This window comes from Schistocerca nitens, chromosome 2, assembly GCF_023898315.1.
Source record: "Schistocerca nitens isolate TAMUIC-IGC-003100 chromosome 2, iqSchNite1.1, whole genome shotgun sequence".
Classification (NCBI taxonomy): domain Eukaryota; kingdom Metazoa; phylum Arthropoda; class Insecta; order Orthoptera; family Acrididae; genus Schistocerca; species Schistocerca nitens.
The window spans coordinates 710,223,796-710,244,140 of record NC_064615.1 but is presented as its reverse complement, the minus strand read 5'-3'; positions in this window follow the sequence as shown (position 1 = coordinate 710,244,140).

Genomic DNA, 20,345 nt, shown 5'->3' with positions numbered 1-20,345 from the left:
CAAAAAAATGTTACGTACAATTAAGTAAATGGAATTCTTGTGTACGGACTTTTATTTGTAGCTAGATTACCTACTATGAATGTTTTAAGTTTTGTGTCCACAACAATCAGGAAAGCGGCTATCAGTGCCTGTTACGACGATACAGAGTTATTGGTAACTGTTGAATAATACTGATGTTGTAAACAGTCAGAACGGTGTAGGATTCTGACATTTAATCCAGCATAAAGGGAAAGGTTGATGTTATTGATTTTATACGAAAAATTACGTTGGTAAGAATACGCAGTCCAGACATGTTTTGTCTGTCGCTAATACGTGAGCGTATGGAGCGGAAATTTCAAACTACAGAAATAATCAGACATTAATTCTTTTGATCGACATTATAATATTTGAACTGCGAGAACAATAACCCACAGGATTTCTTTTTCTATTCTAACAGTGAAAATAACAGTCAGTAGAACAACCTTAGACTTTACGTAGATGAAATACTCTAATTTTTGTGGCTGGTGCATAAGATTAATTTTTCTCAGAGTAATTTATCAACGACTTTAAATAAAAATATTTACGACACCAGTGTTGTTATGGGAAGTGGTTGTGGTGTGATATATTAATTATTTGGTGGATACATTCTAATGTCGCTTACTGTATTAGTGAAAGAGAATTTCAATATTTATTTGCAGTCATAATGTATGACAAAATAATTTATTCTACTTGGGCTTAACAGCAGATAAATAAGTATTATCAGAGATTATTTCCTTCTTTCAAATAATACTGTTATTCTTGCTGCTTCATTTTCATACGTTTACAATAACACGTACACACCACCACAACAACTTTAAACAGAACAGAACCCATTACAAGTTTTATCGACCTTTTCATAATTTCTGTGTCTGTCGGGTATCTGCTGATTTTCTTTCGGAAATAAATAGATTTGAAAAGTACAACATCCATGGAGAATCTGTAGCGCTTCTTCTTTAATCTTCTTATTACGTCAATGGACAGTCGGATAGAATATCTTTCCGAAGGCCACAACATTTCATTTCAGAGAGTTTTTTGGCTGTCGACATATGCTATTGCACTCAGGCTACCTGCCCAATCGAGAATCGTTCCTGACGCGCTTTTCTTTTCCAGTTTTTGTTGGGTTTAGGCCTGTACACACGCAGCTATCTCAATAATAGTGTCAGTTACGACGATACGAATGTAAGGACAACACAACAATAAGTATCCAAGCAGAGAAAATTTGTGACCCGCTTTGGAATCTAAGCTGGGTCTCTTCTCTTAATCACCTCCTGCGCTCACCTCACGGCTATTGAGGTGGGCGCGCTGAGATGCTGGCCACTCTACATCTGTGTCTCCTAAGTTTGAATACATTAACAGTTCCTTAGTCTTTAAATATCCACAATATAAACTGATATTAATAACGAAAATAAGTCACACTGCAACGGAGTATACCGTGTTATTTCCTGACAGTAACATTGTGTTCCTGATTAGAAATCCTACCTGAACCCTTGCCACTGTTAGAGTGAATGTATGGTGAGAAAATGGTGGATGTTTGTAAATCCTGAATAATAGTCACTGGAATTTTAAATTACTTCTCGCATGAAAACTCCTTCTATTTCTTGCGAAATGTTCACCGGAGAGCGACTTGTATTCAAAAATATAGCGTCATATATCTTAATACATTATAGAGTTCTTTCCCTTTATCTGTCGACTATAAATTCAGTGGAGTGGTCGCAAGGTACAGAGGATAAAGTTCTGACGGCTTGTGTTAGATATGTAATTTAACAGAAAGCGAAGAAAACAGCTACAGACTTCTGTTGATTGTTCATTGACACAACAAACCAAGTGAGGTAGCGCAGTGGTTAGCACAGCTTTCGGAAGACCTACGGTTCAAACCCACGTTCAGACATCCTGATTTAGGTTTTCCGTGATTTCCCTAAATCACTTCAGGCAAATGCCGCGATGGTTCCTTTGGAAGTACACGGCCAATTTCCTTTCCCATCCTTCCCTAATTCGAGCTTGCGCTCCGTCTCTAATGACTTCGCTGTCGACGAGACGTGAAAACTAATCTACTCCTCCTGGTACAACGAAACTGCGCGACCAAAAACATTCTGCACAATTCAAGTCTACGTTTGTGGAACCTCGTAGTTATAAAAAGATAAACAGGGAGCACTGCAATCAGGCCCTGAATATCATGCGATAGACGACCGACCGCCGTGTCATCCTCCATCAGCGGATGCGGTATGGAGGAGCATGGGGACAGCACGCCGCACCTCTGGCATTGTCGACGTTCCGACATTCGAGCCGCTCCTCTATTTGCTTCACGAGGCTGACAGAACCGGAAAGTGAACAGGCAACCCCCACCCTCCCCCCTGTAAAAGAGTATATCACGCTGACCACTCGGCTACGGAGGCGAACATGAAAGTTTTGTACTTTCAAGTACTATGTGGCTAATTTGTCTTTTTTTGTTTTAGTGGATAAGGAAATGTGTTGTTAGCAATAAGCCAAGAGAGTTTAGTGATATGAATGTGGACGTTTCTAAGGGCCTCTTTTCAAGGATTTCCATGTGATGACGTACTGTCGAAAATAGTTACAGAACAATTAAGGTTTTAGAAGATTGTATACAAATGACGTTTATAAAATTTATGGAGCACAACGACGAACATTGAAGTGTGTGTGACTAACACAGCAATGGCAATACAGTTCGTACGTAAAAGCTTGCGGGTTTCACACATTCTGACGAATATTTAGTGAGAATGAGAATCGAATGCAGTGGGTCTTCAGTCGAGGCTCTTGTCAAAAGCTGGCACTTGATGCGAGGAATATTCCATTAGAGTATTGTGTTTGCAATCGACATTTCGCCGTTCGTGGCAGGACGTCTCCGTAGGGATTGTATTGATGTTATCATTCTGTCTCACAACTCCATACGCCTAACATGCAGTAAGACTAATACCGTTGGGGCACAAAGGTTTCGTAGCCGTACCTGCGGACGCCGAATGGACAACGCTATCCGTAGCACGCGAAGATTGGTAGAATATTTTACTTTCATTTGAAGTTCCTCGGATACGTAAATTTTGCCGTACGTTATTTCGTGATAGATACACTACCTTGTCACAGACAAGCTGTGGATGGAGACGAAAGAAGGCGCCATACTGAAGCTCTTCATTGCATCCACAGAAGATGTAATTTGTTAAGACTAGTCCGCCTGTACAAATTGGAGTTGTACCACAGAAGCTAGGATGTCGTGCACTTTGGAGTCTAGAGTTGCCTCAGAGCACGATTTGCGGGACCTTTCGTCAGTAGGATTCATGTCGTTTCTATCTGTCACATTCGGCCTGACAAGGGGGAAAGTAGGATGCGCCTGTGCCACAAAGGTGTGTAATGACTCCGGAATGAGGAGACTATTACTTCTACCGACAACAATATGCCTTTTGATTGTGTTGATGTTCACCGTGCTGCGAATCTATTATTTCACAGATACTTTTATGTGTGACGAGTACGTCGTCGGTCGGGGAGTGTCAATAGTAACGTTTGCATTCGATGTGGTACCATCGATTGATATTTACTTTCGATTGCTGTTCTGTCTCCGTGATGAATTCCAAAGTATCATCCAAAAAATCGAAAGCATCGATCATATTTTAATGAATTCATTCAAATGTAAGTTGAAAAGGAAATCTGCTTCATTTGTAATTCGTTCAACAGGCTTCTTTGTACTGTATGCAGGCATATATCTTCTGAACGGGATAGGATCGCGTAGCATCAGTATCTGCTTGGAGGTGGGAACGGCCTTTTGTTTCCTCATTAAAACGATACTAATGATTGAAATTGACGGATTTCTACTCATACTAAGAAATCGATTTCGTGTACTCAACTGCAGTTTCACTTTATTCATACGCAGCACACAGCGCTCTCTTGTAACCGAAACAGTGAGGGTAAATTTGAGCAAAACGTTAGAGAATCACGTACACCACTTTTTGTCGAACCAAAGTGTAGGTAATTCTGACGATTATGAAGATGGCCAAGATGCAAAGAGGACAGATAGAAGAAGTGTCGCTATGTCGCGCACGGCCGCAGAGCCTTGCCCCTGCAACGTTTTGCCACAAACGGACGAGGCAGTGCTGCCTGGAACAGTGACAGCGCGCGAGCCGGACAAGCCGTCCGTGGGAAGGAGCCCTGCCGTGGGCGATGGTGAAGGCAGTGCAGCCAAACCTTCCAGTGTCGACAGTGAGCCTGCAAGAAGACAGAGGGCCAAACTTTCCCAGCGCCAAACATCGGCTGGACGAAAGTGTGATTCTGATCCCCCCGTTCTGCTGTCTGCTCCCTGCCAGCGTGTTCCGCCTAGAAGCCACCATCACGTCTTCGAGAAAGGAGTTTCAAACTCCACGTTTCATTGCAGCAAACTCACGCTACAGGTTTGTGTACATACTGCTGTTTTGTGGCAATTTTATGTAACGGTAATGATCGACGGTAATTACGAAAAATCTGTTGGAAATTACACTACTGGCCATTAAAATTGCTACAACAACAAGAAATGCAGGTGATAAACGGGTATTCATTGGACAAATATGTTATACTAGAACTGACATGTGATTACATTTTCACGCCATTTGGGTGCATAGATCCTGAGAAATCAGTACCCAGAACAACCACCTCTGACCGTAATAACGGCCTCGATACGCCTGGGCATTGAGTCAAACAGAGCTTGGATGGCGTGTACAGGTAAAGCTGTCCAGGTAGCTTCAACACGATACCACAGTTCATAAAGAGTATTGACTGGCGTTTTGTGACGAGCCAGTTGCTCGGCCACCATTGACCAGACGTTTTCAATTGGTGAGAGATCTGGAGAATGTGCTGGCCAGGGCAGCAGTCGAACATTTTCTGTATCCAGAAAGGCCTGTACATGACCTACAACATGCGGTAGTGCATTATCCTGCTGAAATGTAGGGTTTCGCAGGGATAGAATGAAGGGTATAGCCACTGGTAGTAACACATGTGAAATGTAACGTCCACTGTTCAAAGTGTCTTCAATGCGAACAAGAGGTGACCGAGACGTGTAACCAATGACACCCCATACCATCACGCCGGGTGATACGCCAGTATGGCGATGACGAAAACACGCTTCCAATGTGCGTTCACCGCGATGTCGCCAAACAGGGATGCGACCCTCACGATGCTGTAAACAGAAACTGGATTCATCCGAAAAAATGAGATTTTGCCATTCGTGCACCCAGGTTCGTCGTTGAGTACACCATCGCAGGCGCTCCTGTCCGTGATGCAGCGTCAAGGGTAACCGCAGCCATGGTCTCCGAGCTGATAGTCCATGCTGCTGCAAACGTCGTGGAACTGTTCGTACAGATGGTTGTTGTGTTGAAAACGTCCCCAGCGACTCAGGGATCGAGACGTGGCTGCACGATCGGTTACAGCCATGCGGATAAGATGCCTGTCATCTCGACTGCTAGTGATAGGAGGCCGTTGCGATCCAGCATGGTGTTGCGTATTACCCTTCTGAATCCACCGATTCCATATTCTGCTAACAGTCATTAGATCTCGACCAACGCGAGCAGCAATGTCGCGATACGATAAACCGCAATCGCGATAGGCTACAATCCGACCATTATCAAAGTCGGAAACGTGATGGTATGCATTTCTGCTCCTTATACGAGGCACCACAACAACGTTTCACCAGGCAACGCCGGTCAACTGCTGTTTGTGTATCAGAAAACGGGACGGAAACTTTCCTCATGTCAGCACGTTGTAGGTGTCGCCACCGGCGCCAACCATGTGTGAATGCTCTGAAAAGTTAATCATTTGCATATCACAGCACCTTCATCCTGTCGGTTAAATTTCGCGTCTGTAGCACGTCATCGCCGTGTTGTAGCAATTTTAATGGCCAGTAGTTTATTTTAACGGCGTATACACTGATGGAAATGAGAAGGCTAAACCATGAAGCTGCAGTGCGGTATTTGGCAAACTCTGCGGGACATGTTAGTCATATAACGGGTATTAAATAATTAAATATTTATTGCGTTCAGAACTGATGTCTTTCATTATCAGTATGAGTTGCAAAAACACGAGACCAAAGACACTATTGTACATGTTGTGTCAGTGTAACAATACCTTCTGAATGTCATCTTCGAGAATATTTTGCATTCTTCAAACACATGCTATGTCATTTTATCAAGATCGCTGGCAAGAGACTGGCAAGAACTTATCGCTCCTCATCTGAAAAGAGACGTCACGTACGGGTGACAAATCACGGGGCCGAGCAGTTTGGTTCGAGTTCCGTACACTTCTCAATGCCTTTGCTGTGCGTACTGCGGATTGGAGTGCTGGAATACGTCGTTTGGTACCCTCGTCACTAAGAGTAGGACAACAAAGTCCTTTTCACATTCTATCGGCTATTCTACCTCCATTTAACAGTTACCATTTTATTAGAATAACGACAGAAAGAAATAAATAATGTTTTACTTTTTCGAACATACGCTCTTGCTTTGATCTAGACGCATGTTTCGGATTTCTGGTTTGCTATTCTTTTAGCAGTTCTTGATTTCCTTCACAATTCAATTACACTATTATAATTGGGCCGACTTTTCTCTTTATCATACTTATTGTCTCATTATTTCATTTTCTTACTTTTCCTTATTAAGACAGATTTTCTGTGGTGGTGAAGTTTCGTTGCAGTGTGGGCACTATACATGATACTATAGGTTATATGGCATAATTCAGTGTATTTTTCAATGAAGGCTAGTTACTACAATACAGCAGATTTTACTGTATTTCGTAATATTTCGTTAATACTTTATTTTGCTCAAGCGGTTTTTATTGGTACAGTTGATAGGCACATAGTTCACAGTGATCAGTGTTTCATTGTCACACGTTTACCGTCTTTGTACGAGGTGTATTCGAAAAGTAAGGTCCGATTAGGAGCGAAATGTAAACCACTGCGAAAATTCGATGGAACTTTCCACACATGTGTTTGGCAGTGTCTTTAGAGTACCTGTCGATCACTTCACGTCACTCTTTTCAGTTCAGAGCGCAAAGTGATCACGTAGAACTGCCTAAAACAACTGTGTCTCCCGCCAAGTTCAAGGGTGTGGATCTGGTGAGAGATTTCGCCTGAAGCTATGCAGCCCGTATAACATACATGTCATGCATTTCTTTTTTCATGACAATTTTCAGCCGCATTCTGCAGGGCCAATGAAGACATTCCTGCAGGTTTTTTGGGCGGAAGTGTTTGATCGCCCAAAATGCATCTCTGCTCACATGAAACGCTGGCTACAAAGACAACGTTCTGGCACAAACAGCAAAAGGCAGATCAGCGTACAGAATTGGCGGAAAGCACAGGCGGCTGCTTTCTGTGACGAGGGTAATGGAAAGTTTGTACAACGCCACGACAAATGTCAAAGTCGGATCGGCGGAGAGGTAGCGGGAAGGTGCAGCTAACAGTTGAGAATAAAAAATTTTTGATTGTCACTGTGGTTTTCATTTCGCAACCTATCGGACCATACTTTGCGAACAGCCCTCGTATTTGATACCACTATTTACAATTTTTTTGCTGATACGTATGTATTGCAAGTTTATTTTTAATAACAATTTATACTGCACAACAGATTTGTCATCTATCGTAAGCTTGATGATTTTGTCGATTTGTGCAGCGGCCTGAAAATGATGCCAATGGTAGCGTGATAATATTATTCCATAAATTTAAAGCTGTTGGATATCTGTTTTCTTCAAATTACCAAATCAGATCTGTTGTCATATTCAGTTGCTCCGCGTGCCGTAATTGCTAGAATTGGAGAGGTATGGATCTCGAAAATACTTACTTCCTGTGTGACGTTTCATTAGGGAGTGTAAGCGTACGTTGGCGTCAGTATGACCGCCGCACGAGAGAGACTCGCCTCTGAACACCACAGAGCGCCACTCAGTCTCCCAGTTTACTCTGGTTCCACACCGTAAAAATCTCTGCTATCTGTGGTAAGATGTTAACAGTAAACTTAGCAACTCGAGGTCTCAAAGGTGCTTCCTGCAGTCTCATTCCGACGGTTCGTGGCGACAATCTAACCGATACCTCCGCTCAGATTTGAGATGGTGTCATGTGTCCTTTCGTAACAGACAGCCGAACAACCCTAAGGTCTTCTCGTGGCGTTGTTCTATAGAAGGACCGTTGTCTAATATTCTAGTCACACTCATGTCCTGATCCATGTCGTCACTATCCATTCTACAGTTACTGTACTACAGCCAACCGACTGCGGCATGTGGGTATGTTGTTGTTGTGGTATTCAGTCCTGAGACTGGTTTGATGCAGCTCTCCATGCTACTCTATACTGTGCGAGCCTCTTCATCTCCCAGTACCTACTGCAACCTGCATCCTTCTGAATCTGCTTAGTGTATTCATCTCTTGGTCTCCCTCTATTATTTTTACCCTCCACGTTGCCCTCCAATACTAAATTGGTGATCCTTTGATGCCCCAGAACATGTCCTACCAACCGATCCCTTCTTCTAGTAAAGGTCTGCCACAAATTTCTCTTCTCCCTAATTCTATTCAGTACCTCGTCATTAGTTATGTGATCTACCCATCTAATCTTCAGCATTCTTCTGTAGCACGACATTTCGAAAGCTTCTATTCTCTTTTTGTCCAAACTATTTATCACCCACGTTTCACTTCCATACATGGCCACACTTGATACACACACTTTCAGAAACGACTTCCTGACACTTAAATCTATACTCGATGTTAACAAATTTCTCTTCTTCCGAAACGCTTTCCTTGCCATTGCCAGTCTACATTTTATATCCTCTCTACTTCGACCATCATCAGTTAATTTTCTCCCCAAATAGCAAGACTCATTTACTATTTTAAGCGTCTCATTTCCTAATCTAATACCATCAGCATCAGCCGATTTAATTTGACTACATTCCATTATCCTCATTTAGCTTTTGTTGATGGTCATCTTATATTCTTCTTTCAAGACACTGTCCATTCCGTTCAGCTGCTCTTCCAGGTCCTTTGCTGTGGGTATAATGCTGGCATATTCCTCTTGCCACTTAATCTACCGTACTCAGAGGCCGAAAGAATGCAATAAGTTGCACGTGCACGGTCTGTACTTAGATTTGCACCTCAGAAGCACCAGAAATGTTATACCTGCCCAACAACCATGACGTACTCACACCACTCTTCACATGCAAATTTGTGTCTGTACAGAAAACAATGAAAACAAGCCTTTGGATAAAATTTTAATCTACGTGTCCCACGAGCACGGAAATACTGGAACCTGAGTTTGGTAGCGTTCGGAAAACGTGTTCCTGGTGCAGCCCTATCCGTTTGCACTGCATAGTGTAACGTTTATTTAATGTAATTATTCTCTTTTAACTATAACAAACTTACTTTTGATCTATCTTGTGATACTGTTTCACGTAGTTACACATGTTCACTCCGGTGCTTATTTGAGTTGTAAAGGCTTGGAATTTTTATTGCACATCTAGCTGCAGACACTGATCACGCAAATATTCTTACACAATCTATCCAATGTTACCTAAATAAAAGAGGAATCAATGGTTCTTCTAAGTTTATCATTGAGAGTCTGAAGTCCCATGTCTAGCGTCTGCCAACGTGGCTGAAGTCCACACCTCAAACATTAGTGCCTGTGTGCTGCTCCTCCCTCGTTCATGGAGGCTGGAAGTATAAGATCTGCAGCGTCACACCTGATATTGGCCCTCTATGACTTTGCCCCTCTTGTTATGTCACTGCGCACGAAGTTTAACAAATATTAGGTAGTTACTGGTATTGTACCATACACGTCGCGGATCATGAGACGTATAATGAGCAGTCAAAATTTGAACAACTGGACTACGCAAGATGTCCATAGAGCTACTTCAGTGAAGTGGGCATTGCAGGACAAAGCACTGCAGGTTATCATTCGGGCTAAAATGACAATAAATGGAGAATGCGAAAATCTACTCATACATTGCTGCATAGTACGGTAGGACAAGATACCGGTTCAGTATGAAAGTATATAGCCTCAGTGTTACATATTTACATCAGTGGAATGGAGGGAGACTGAGCTTACTCAATGGAGCATATTCGAAAATAGTTCTTGGAAATCACTTAAAATAAGACTAAGGTAATATGCGCAGCGCAACACAATCAACAGTGGACATTTTAGTAGTCACTGAATTGTTTTCCATTGCCAAGTAGGAGTCTGAAATTTCAGAAATGTCTACAACCTTTGTCTGTAATGGTACAAATGTGACGCAGCCTGCTACCTGACCCTCGGGCTCGGCGATTCTTCAGACAGGAATGCGGAACTCGGGTGACACAGATGTTGCCGAAATGGGTAATCTTAGAAGGGCGTTTTGCCGTTTTATGCACCCGTGTGTGACTGTAGTAACCTCTACTCCCTCTACCCTTCCTCCCCCCCCCCCCACCCAGCCCGAGCACAGATGTTCATGTGAGGTGTATTTTGTGCCACGTGGGTACCAAATTTCATCGCAATTCCGCACAGCACCACTGTGGACTTGTCACACGATGCGAAGGTCGTCACACTCCACTTACCCCTTTTTTCACGCATCTGCGATGGAGGTCTGACCTCTTCTGGGCGGCCGAGGGTAATATTTCAGACACACGGTCGCTCAGAATCAACACGATGAGGCTTCAGAGACATAAAGGGCGTGTGTATAACCATCCCTCTCTTTGGGGGGTTGATTCCCGCACGAAACGACAGCCCGCAGTGGGATGAACAACAGGACAACAGGACTATGTCTTTGACAACTATTTACACTGATTACCCCCAAGATGATTCAATCCTCCTCAACCTCGTGAGCCAGTAACCTCACTAAACGTGATGGCACCGCTTTGGAGTGCAGTGCGACCGCCGCATTTACATCTACTTCTACATTTATACTCCGCAAGCCACCCAACGGTGTGTGGCGGAGGGCACTTTACGTGCCACTGTCATTACCTCCCTTTCCTGTTCCAGTCGCGTATGGCTCGTGGGAAGAACGACTGTCTGAAAGCCTCCGTGCGCGCTCTAATCTCTCTAATTTTACATTCATGATCTCCTCGGGAGGTATAAGTAGGGGGAAGCAATATATTCGATACCTCATCCAGAAACGCACCCTCTCGAAACCTGGTGAGCAAGCTACACCGCGATGCAGAGCGCCTCTCTTGCAGAGTCTGCCACTTGAGTTTATTAAACATCTCCGTAACGCTATCACGGTTACCAAATAACCCTGTGACGAAACGAGCCGCTCTTCTTTGGATCTTCTCTACCTCCTCCGTCAACCCGATCTGGTACGGATCCCACACTGATGAGCGATACTCAAGTAAAGGTCGAACGAGTGTTTTGTAAGCCACCTCCTTTGTTGATGGACTACATTTTCTAAGCACTCTTCCAATGAATCTCAACTTGGTACCCGCCTTACCAACAATTAATTTTATATGATCATTCCACATCAAATCGTTCCGCACGCATACTCCCAGCTATTTTACAGAAGTAACTGCTACCATTGTTTGTTCCGCTATCATGTAATCATACAATAAAGGATCCTTCTTTCTATGTATTCGCAATACATTACATGTTAAGGGACAGTTGCCACTCCCTTCACCAAGTGCCTATCCGCTGCAGATCTTCCTGCATTTCGCTACAATTTTCTAATGCTGCAACTTCTCTGTATACTACAGCATCATCCGCGATGCTCTGTTGTCCAGGGTGGAACCAGGAGGAACCGTTCGCCCGACGAATTTTGAACTTGATCCGAAGCAGCACAGAGTGCTCATGCTTATCCGGCCCTTCTGTTCCACGCCATCCTGTGGCCTGGTCACAGTGGGTCCCTGTGGCACAGGACGGCGAGAAAGGTTGAAAATGCACAAGGACCCTACGCTGCTTCGAATCACATTTAAATTTCGCCTAATTCTTTTCTATGGTCTCTAGTCGTTCCACACCGTGCACAAGTGTGAGAATTGCTGTCACGATACCCACCAAAGAGATTCGACCACGTCCAGTACGGCTGCTGGCTAACAATATCCTTACAGACGGGTTCAATTGTCCATGTGACGTCAGAAGTGTCAAAGTTAATGAAGAACTTCATTCTGTTGCTCTTCGCACTGCGGGCTGACGTTTTCGAATACAAATTTTGTAGTAATCAACGCCTCAAGGATGGGGATGGTGCCATTGACACACTGTATGCCATGCCCGGAGGCATTTTTGTGTCGATTTTCAGCGGCGGCGTCTGTGAAATGCTTTCCTCGGTCACCCATAAGAAAACAGCGTGATTTCAACGCAGGGAGTCGCGGGTCTGACCTCTGTTGCAGAGCCATCAAGAGAAGGGGTGTGACAACTTCCCATCTTTTGATAAGTAAACTGTCTGATTTAACGTCACAGGAAGTAGAGATTTTCGAGATCTGTACCTCTCCAGTGCTAGTGATCACGGTGCGGGGAGCAACTGAATATAACAACAGATCTGATTTGGTACCTTCCAGAAAACAATTATCCAACAACCGTAAGTTTATCCGATCGTGTTATACGTCCAATGTGGTGTTGGGCATGATTACGGTGATTGTAGTTGCTAATGTGACATTATTAATCAACCTCACATGAGCTTCTGAGTCTGGCCTTTCTTCGAATTTGTCGACACCTTTCTGGTGTTCGAAGCGTCGCCGAACTTGAGCATGACGTCGTAGGTCGAAACGCCTTTGCATCGCTATAGAGTAGGGCCGTAAGCACCTCGGAGCCAACTTTCGAACTTGTGCGTCTAATGGGAAACAGTTACGGGATTTGGAAAAAGTAACCCTTTATTTGTATTGCGCAGTGTGTAATAAACACATAGAAAAGATAACAACACAATTTAATATTCAAATCATTAAAACAGTTAATAAGTTTTGTACTAATGGGCACTGACGGAAATAACTAAAGGACTAAATATTGTATGTGTTGTCTGTAATCAACTAAATGAAGTCTTTAGATACTAAATTCTTCCATGTCTGATATAAGAGGCTTACATTAGTTTACAACCCATGCGTTTTACCAGAAAATACTTTGGATGCTATACACGAAAACCTAACAGCTGATCAGCATACAATAATGAGGCAGTTTTTAAAAATGTTTTACTGTCCGGCACATTCACATGGAACTACCGATGTCGACCTTCACCGGCTATCTTCAGATCATGAGAACATCACTCTTAGCACGCTGAGAAAAACGGATTGTCACTGTAGTGTACTGCTCCTCAAAGCCCTCCACTTCAGAAGTATCCGCAAAACTTCCTACAGCTTTACTCATCAACAATTTCTTATGTACACACACACATACAAACGCACATTTAATTTTTTTTAGAAATATATGTCCCTCCCTTGCTTCTGTCCAGCCGTTTGTCTCTCTCCAATCCAATCACAGTGTAGCTTTAAATGATTTGTAAAAACCATAGAGGTAAAAAAAAGAAGTGAGTTGTCATTACGTGACAAAATTGAAGCCAACATCCCCCATCTTACATAGCCAAATAAATTAGGTTCACCACATTTATACTTTCATGGTTCACCGCGGTGACACTTAACCCTTCACGCCACTCTGACATGCCCGTACCAGGTTTCAGCGGTTGGGGATATCTGTTGATTTTTCATGGTCATATCCCAAATAGCTTGTGGTTCTTTGATTGTATAGACACGGTTACAATGCCAGCTTGCGTCGTTTACAAGTTTACTAACTGATCCGATCGTAATCTATAGTTTAAAGAAACCACATATCAATCGTAAGTGGAACATATGGATGTTCTTGGGTCCTTAAGAAAGACGACATTGCTCAGAAACGTGCTGGAAGAATATGATGTGGTGCTCACCAACGATCATCTTGTAAACTTCTGCGTAAGGCGTTATGCACTGTGACTACTGCTTCGCAAACAATAGAACGGAAATTATAAGTTGGAGAATCAAAACTGTTGCGGAAAGAATGGGTTGCTACTCGCCGTGAAGAAGACAGGAACAACGAAAAGAGTGTTCACATAAGCTTTCGCTCAACTCATCTTCGGAAAGGAGGGGATTCACGAACACACATTCATACAATTAAATACACAAAACGTATGCACACATGACCACTTCCTTCGGCTGCAGTAGCCAGGGTTAGGGACACAGCACTGATTTCGCCTAACAGCTTTTTTTGTATCCCACAAACCACTGATTTTTTTTCTTTTGTTACTATCCTCTTAAGTTTTACTTTTCTTAGGGTCCGTTCTTTCTTCTCTTTCCTGTGTTTTTCATAGCCTTCCAAACCGCAAACTCTCAGATTTCAGAGCCACGCTGTATCACTGGGATCGTCCCCGCACAACACACCGCACCATGACAGCGCTGAATGTGGGTGCAGGATCTCAAGCCCTACATTCCTCCCACCAACAGTTATTCATTGTTCGCATTTCCCCACTATTTACAAAAGATTCTGGCTCAAACAAGCGGAGACAGTGGTCATGTGTGTATGCAAAGAAAGACATTCATTATACCATTATATAATGTCTGTAGTTTAAACAGGAATTCACAATGCTGCAAAAAGTTCGATCAAATAGTGATGGGTAGGAATTACTAACATTTGTCTGTCTTAAATTAAAAGTAATAAACAACTGATTAAAAGTAATCAATAAGTATGAAGGTATATCTACAAGAAATGATGCTGATATAAAATCAATCGTTCCACGTCATTACGATTTGTGGTGCAAATTACACATGGTACATGAAACTAACTAACTGACTATTGATAAATCACAAAGCATGGCATAGTTTTATATACTTCGAAAACCTCAAAATGAAATCCACAACTAAAATCAAACAGATGATCAAAGTAGCCGTACATTCCAATTATGATATGTTTGCTTATTCCCAAAACACTGACAGAGTTACTGGCGAGAAATATTTCGAGTAAAAAAGCAAGTACGTTACTGGTAGATAGGTAGGCCTACATGTTACAAAGGCTGCGCATCATTACTAAAATAATACACTACTCGTCATTAAAATTGCTACACCACGAAGATGACGTGCTACAGACGCGAAATTTAACCGACGGGAAGAAGATGCTGTGATATGCAAATGATTAGCTTTTCAGAGCGTTCACACAAGGTTGGCGCCGGTGGCGACACCTACAACGTACTGACATGAGGAAAGTTTCTAACCGATTTCTCATTCACAAACAGCAGTTGACCGGCGTTTCCTGGTGAAACGATGTTGTGATGCCAGCTATCTCATCTGGTTTCTACCTAACAAGAGTCTATACTCTGCTTTGTTGCCACACATCGGATCATACAATGTGCAGGTCAAAGCTGCAACGACTCCTCGGCCCTACTCAGCCTACCTGGAAGCGCCCTCCGAGCGACCAGCGCCACCCCCTATGTCTCCACAATGAGACAAGGGGACTTGACTGCTTGACTGTCGGCTATTGTTTTCATCCAGGTACGCTCGTCTGTTCTGCATAAAAATGCTTTCCTCAGCTCTCAGCTACCATACGCTTTTACTGCTGATAATTAACTCGGCACCCTCTTCCTTTGAAAACCGGAAAGGTCTACCGCTCTGTCTTCTCTAGAGCACACAAGTAAGAGCGTCAACTATTTCCAACCGTTTCATCATATGAATGAAGTCAGATCGTATCAAACGTAGGAACCAAGTAATATAGATCACCTTCTCTATGAACATTAAGCAGCATGACATAGCATCAAAGGGTGAGTGCCCTGGAATACCAGCCAAACGAATTTCGATTAAATAGCTTCCCCTGTACCGGTATTACAGTAAGTGTTCCAGTGTAGGTTGATGACACTTGGGCGGCGTGCACAGATAACCGAAACTGTGAAGGCGGTCGCTCGTGACAAGCAGGAAATTCAAGTTTTCAATGTCGTTATTCCAATCTGCCCTTGGAAGTAGCCTCTATTGTCAGTCTTAATACATATCCCGTACTTATTAATAATCTTGTATTTCTTAGAATTTCGTCTCTATGGTGCCTTCATGTTTCCTAAAGACAAACCCATGGTAATCTTACAGATCCTCAGTTTCTTTTGCATTCTTCTATATATTATTGTCATCGAAATCTTGGACACACGTGCTTTTAAGCTGATCGTGAGATGGTTCTACCATCTATCTGCTATCTGGTTTTAATATCATCGGTATTGTGTGGATGAGATTCTTCTGGAAGTCCGGTGGCATGTCTCCAGTCTCATAGTTTCCAGACACTAACCTGATAGTTGATCTGTTGCTACTTCTCCGAATGATCTTAGAAAGCCGAAGTTATCTATTTGCCGTTAATCGCAAGTCATTCGAAGCGCTTTCAAACTCTTCAGCTTCAGATATTGTCATTTTTATGGATGATAGTTCCTCTTCAGCTGCTCTACTGGATTCGTATGTGTCTTTCAAATCAACATTCATTTATTCATCTATTACGTCATCAGTCTCTCTTCCTCGCAAAGGTGCTCAATGTACTCTTTCCACCTACCCGCTCTGTCATCTGTGTTTAATTGTGAAAATTCCTTTGTACTCATGGTTACACTCTTTTTTTAGGGTTCCGTACCTTAGTCGCTAAAAGCGGAAACCCGTAGGATTGCTTTGTAGTCTGCCTGTCTGTTTGTCTGTCTGTCCGACTATTTATGAGCCATTTTTCTCAGGAATGACTAGACGTATCAGGTTGAAATTTATACCGCATACTAAGGTCTATAGTCCACTGATGATGCAGAAAAGAAGCTTCAAAGTCAAAGCAATGAAAAGGTACGGCCATTTATGTCATATATTTTATATTCGCAAACTCATTCCTCGAAACCTATAGGGTACTTCCCTTTGGCCTAGAATCATGAAATTTGGCAAGGACCATGGTTTAACAGTACAAGGAAAAAATTGCGAAATTTTTAATTCTTAACAATATAAAATGAGAAGTATTTCTTTTATCATATGTTACTCGACTTCAAATTTGTAGGGGCGATCAAAAAGTTTCCAACGGAAGGCTATACAGTCCAAAGTCGGTATGTGAATAGGGCAAGAACGCAGTGAGCAGTGCAATCATTCAACCGACGCACCGTGCTGAAGATACCCATTTAGTAACGTACTGTGTCCTGCTGCGTGAAGAAGTCCGTAAGTGACTGCTATACATCCGCATCCCATAAGAATCTTTAGTGTCTCCTGTTTGAATTGGCATGACTTCTGCACTACGACACTTGCGATATGTGGAGCTGTGTTGTCATGAAGCAGCGCCACCCCTTGTCTCAGATTTCCCGGACACTTCGCCTTAATTGCCTATTCTTCATTAGACACTGGACTCGCATTCGGGAGGACGACGGTTCAATCCCGCGTCCGGCCATCCTGATTTAGGTTTTCCGTGATTTCCCTAAATCGCTCCAGGCAAATGCCGGGATGGTTCCTTTCAAAGGGCACGGCCGACTTCCTTCCCCGTCCTTCCCTAATCCGATGAGACCGATGACCTCGCTGTCTGGTCTCCTTCCCCAAAACAACCCCCAACCCTATTCTTCATTCCCGGATGTATGTCTACTGGTGTTTCTCCTCAAATAATAACCACATGTAGGTCCTATTTGGACGCAATTAGTATTAACGTTGCCATAGTTCACGCTTCCGCACTTACCACGTGCACGTCAGAAAGACTTGAACACCTCGCCTACACGTCGATGCTTGTATTCTCACATCGGAGTCAAGCTACGTTGCATATACGTTGCAGTGATTCCTTTAAACGGAAACTTTTTGATGACCCCTTATAAAATTAGAACATTCTCCAAAGTCTTGGAATTCCCGAAACCGAAATCTTGTAAGTATCAATGTCGATAAAAGGCAAAAATCGACGACATTCCTTATTCCTGGTATGGATGAATTGTATACATATTCCATCCGTTAGCGATGGGTTTCCTTGCAATTACCTGCCTTGTACCTATGGCAAATTTCAGTGATCGTTGTTTTTAGAGATGATGATTTCTTTTTAGCTGGGCTATTATGGAATTTATCTTTGCAGCCTACCTACTGTAAATTAAAATTTAGCCTTCTGTCACACGGAAATTAATTTTTGTAGAATGTGCACTGTACTTCAAATTAAAACTATGTGGTCTTAGACTCGGAAATTGTGGATACTTCAGAATTGCCGAAAATAGATTCTCGTATAGGCGTAGTACCCAGAAATCCAGCGTGGAATTTAGAAAGAATTTAGTGGAGCAAGTGACAAGAAAGAGATTTTCACTCTGCAGTGGAGTGTGCGCTGATATGAAACCTCCTGGCAGATTAAAACTGTGCCGTACCGTGATTCGAACTAGGGACCTTTGCGTTTCGCGGGCAAGTGCTCTACCATCTGAGCTACCCAAGCACGACTCACGGTTCGTCCTCACAGCTTGACTTCTGCCAGTATCTCGTCTCTTTACCTTCCAAACTTTACAGAAGCTCTCCTGCGAACCTTGCAGAACTAGCACTCCTGAAATAAAGGATATTGCGGAGACATGGCTTAGCCACAGTCTGGGGGATGTTACCAGAGTGAGATTATCACTCTGCAGCGGAGTGTGCGCTCGTTTCTTTGAGGAGTGCTAGTTATGCAAGGTTCGCAGGAGAGCTTCGGTCAAGTTTGGAAGGTAGGAGACGAGATACTGGTAGAAGTAAAGCTGTGAGGACGGGGCGTGAGTCGTGCTTTGGTAGCTCAGATGGTAGAGCACTTGCCCGCGAATGGCAATGGTCCCTAGTTCGAGTCTCGGTCCGGCACACAGTTTTAATCTGCCAGGAAGTTTCAGCAAGTGACAAGTTGAACTGAACCGAGAAGGGAACTCTGGTTGGAGAGTTGGTGGATGTGTGTCCACGAGTGAAAGTTACGCATTACGGAATTCTCTCCCAGCATACAGTTTTAATTTTGCATATCAGACGGCATCATAGCGCTTCGCCTGACGGTAGGTACGTCAATCGCAGGAGGAGGAGCGTGTGCTGCACGATCTGCGCGTGTGCCACTATGCGGTGCACGAGTGCTGCCGCCTGGTGGAGAGGCGCTACTCGCTGTTCCTGCTGATGGAGGTGGCTGCGCTGGTGGTCGGCGGGCTGGGCTGCTGCCTGCCGCTGGCTGCGGAGCGGCGGCTCACCTTCCAGACGGGCGCGCTGGCCGCCTGGGTGGCGGCTGGGTGGCTGCGCCTGCTCAACATCGCCACTGGCTGCCACCGCGTCTCCTCAGAGTCGCGCACCACCAGGCAGGTCTGTCGCTCCACAGCAGCCTCACGCAGCAAGTGGACTTCCTTCAATTACTTATTTATTTATACGTCAAGTTCCGTAGGACCAAATTGAGAAACAGATCTCCAAGGTCATGGAATGTGTCAGTACATGTACACTAGTGGCCATTAAAATTGCTACACCACGAAGATGATGTGCTACAGACGCGAAATTTAACCGACAGGAAGAAGATGCTGTGAGAGGCAAATGATTAGCTTTTCAGAGCATTCACACAAGGTTGGCGCCGGTGGCGACACCTACAACGTGCTGACATGAGGAAACTTTCCAAACGACTTCTCATACACAAACAGCAGTTCACCGGCGTTGCCTGGTGAAACGTTGTTGTGATGCCTCGTATAAGGAGGAGAAATGCATACCATCACGTTTCCGACTTTGATAATGGTCGGATTGTAGCCTATCGCGATTGCGGTTTATCGTATCGCGACATTGCTGCTCGCGTTGGTCGAAATCCAAAGACTGTTAGCAGAATATGGAATCTGTGGGTTCAGGAGGGTAATACGGTTCCCAACGGCCTCGTATCACTAGCAGTCGACATGACAACCATCTTATCCGCATGGCTATAACGGATCGTGCAACCACGTTTCGATCCCTGACTCTGGGGACGTCTGCAAGACAACAACCATCTGCACGAACAGTTCGACGACGTTTGCAGCACGGAGACCATGGCTGCGGTTACCCTTCACGCTGAATCACAGACAGGAGAGCCTGCGATGGTGTACTCAACGACGAACCTGGGTGCACGAATGGCAAAACGTCAGTTTTTCCGATGAATCCAGGTTCTGTTTACAGCATCATGATGGTCGCATTCGTGTTTGGCGAGACATCGCGTGTGAACGCACATTGGAAGCGTGTATTCGTCATCGTCATACTGTTGTGTCATCCGGCGTGATGGTATGGGGTGCCATTGGTTACACGTCTCGGGCACCTCTTGTTCGCATTGACGGCACTTTGAACAGTGGTCGTACATTTCAGATGCGTTACGACCCGTGGCTCTACCCTTCATTAGATCCCTGAGAAACCCTACATTTCAGCAGGATAATGCACGACCGCATGTTGCATGTCCTGTACGGGCCTTTCTGGATACAGAAAATGTTCGACTGCTGCCCTGGCCAGCACATTCTCTAGATCTCTCACC